At 44.7% G+C, this 2,500-nt stretch overlaps 1 protein-coding gene across 1 annotated transcript in view; it reads right to left on the bottom strand.

Moving 5' to 3' along the window:
• npas3 (neuronal PAS domain protein 3) overlaps positions 1–2,500 on the bottom strand; it is a 339,492-nt gene that overhangs the window by 251,845 nt on the left and 85,147 nt on the right. The window lies entirely within an intron of this gene.

Here is a 2,500-nt window from a genome sequence, read left to right as displayed (position 1 = left end):
CAAAAAGCCCTGTATTTTAGCTTTTAAGTTTTCAAAACTTAAAATATTCCCAGACACGATGACGTCACCAAACTTTCCTACCAAAACATTTGTTTGTGTGTGTGTGTGTGTTTAATTGTCACAATAGCTCTGCATGTACAGCATCGTTTGAATTGATGTAATTGTTTCTGACAGAGTGTGTAGGTTCTTCCATGTTACAGGAAGGAAAGACACACACACACACACACACACACACTGCTCCAAGCACTGTAACAATTCAGAAATACAGTCTCTCTCTCTCTCTCTGTCTCTCTCTCTCTCTCGCGCAAATTCACCGTATGCATTTCTGCTCATTAAAATGCATGTGCTTCTTCAAAGGGCTGACAACAATGATGCCATCTGTTGTCGCGTGTATGCATACACACACAGTCTTACGACAGTGATACACACATACAAACACAAGCACGCGTTAATGTGCTTCCAGAAACATGCAGGGCTACACGCACACACAAAAGCCGACACACATCAATGTAACTGCACAAAATATGCAAGCCTTTGCATGTATGCACACACACACACAAACACACACACACGCGAGGACGACCAAGGCAACAGATATTTCCGGCAATTTGCTTTAATCTCCACGACCGCTCGTCTGAGCGCGCTCAGTGACTCTATCTCCTTTAACACAGACACACAAAGACACCATTTCAAAGGCAAACGCCACTTTAGATCCACAAGTGTGTGTGTGTGTGTGTGTGTGTGTGTGTGTGTGTGTGTGTGTGTGTGTGTGTGTGTGTGTGTGTGTGTGTGTGTGTGTGTGTGTGTGTGTGTGTGTGTGTGTGTGTGTGTGTGTGTGTGTGTGTGCGCGCGTGTGTTCAGCTACTTAAGGCAGAAATTCATCAGAGGAACGGAGAAGGCAGCATGTGGGAGAGAACACCAGCTATCATCATTCTGCTTTAAACACACAGCCTGTCCGCTTGGAAAGCAATGAAACAACAACACGTCAATTTAAAAGAACCAAACACAGGAAAAAGGTGCACATTACACCAATTAGTAGAATTCACCCTCTAAAGTAGTAGTCGTAGGTAATAACATTATTATTTGCTTAAAGGTCCAATTAATCACCAGCGGCACTTTTTGTTTGTCTTAGAAGGTGGTTCATTCAATTAGTTTCAATTAAGACCTGAGGCCGATTCTACAAATGCCTTCTAAACAAGTAGTTCTTTCAAGATTTTTTCAAAAATGTTCAAAAATAGCAGATGTACAAGCTTGCTTCGTGCCGCACTGTGAGCTTGTATATCTGCTATTTTTGAGTAGCCAACGCTAAAATCTAAAATGACACAGACACTTTCACGGTTTTAATGGGTTAACCACTTTCAACCTGGTGCGGTTGCCAAAAAAACAGCCGATCAACAAGCTCACAACCCGTGAGGTTGTACATCGGCTATTTCGGGCAAATGTTCCCTCCAGAATATGCTGCCGCCATGGGGTTCGAGTGTTTACAATCAGTACAGTATGTGCAAAACTCTGCTGCCCGCCTGCTCACCAGAACCCGATCCAGAGACCACATACATCACCCCAGTCCTCTACGACCTTCACTGGCTCCCAGTCAAACACAGAATAGATTTCAAAATACTGATAATCACCCTACAAGGCCCTCAACAACCAGGCTCCCCACTACCTCACTGACCTCCTCAAACTCCCTCAGGTCTGGTGATGCCAACCTCTTGGACATCCGCAAAACAAAAAAAAAAAACACCTGGGGTGACGGGGCTTTCTCAGTTGCAGCCCTCCCCGGCCCTCCCGTTGGAACTCACTCCCACCTCACATCAAAGCCCCCCCCCCCCTCCCCCACCCTTGCCCTGTTCAAAGCCTCCCTCAAAACCCACCTTTTCAGACTTGCCTAATTCAATTTCTCCCCCTGTCCACTTGACTGTCTGTGTGTGTTTATTGTTATCTGTGCATAATATTCACACGCCCGCCTAATTGAATTTATCCCTTTCTGCCCTTTAGTTTCAGCTTGATGTTTAGTTATTTTTTCGCCTTTTAACTAGTTTTCTCTTTAACACATTAACCGCCAAGAACGTAGTCCTACGGTCCGTTAAATCCAACTGTTAAGCGCCGAGACCGTAGCCCTACGGTCCCCGGTCTTTTCGTGCTAAAAATTTCCGGGTGCACTTTCGGATTTTTTTTGATCCACTTCCGTTTCCGGTTTGATGACCGGAAACAGAATTATTTGGGATCCGGTTTTGACGATCACGTCCGCCCTCGTTCTACAGACGAAACTGAAACTCAATTCTCTTCCTGTAGTTTTTTCTCCTCGCATATCACTGTTTAACGTAATCCGCTCTAACTACAACATGGATGCCCCGTTTGACACGTGGTTTTCACTGGGAGATACAGTGAGATGTCGCCGAAGTAAACAGACCGTGTACGGCTCAATCTTAAGGATTTTAACAAGATCTATGGCGACATGAAAAAAACAAAAAAACAACAATAACACCTTGGCACTGGTGAG

The sequence above is a fragment of the Gymnoscopelus braueri genome (assembly GCF_963280865.1).
Source record: "Gymnoscopelus braueri genome assembly, chromosome: 19".
NCBI classification, from domain to species: domain Eukaryota; kingdom Metazoa; phylum Chordata; class Actinopteri; order Myctophiformes; family Myctophidae; genus Gymnoscopelus; species Gymnoscopelus braueri.
The sequence above is the reverse complement of the archived record's forward strand: the minus strand, read 5'-3'. Positions and strand labels throughout refer to the sequence as shown.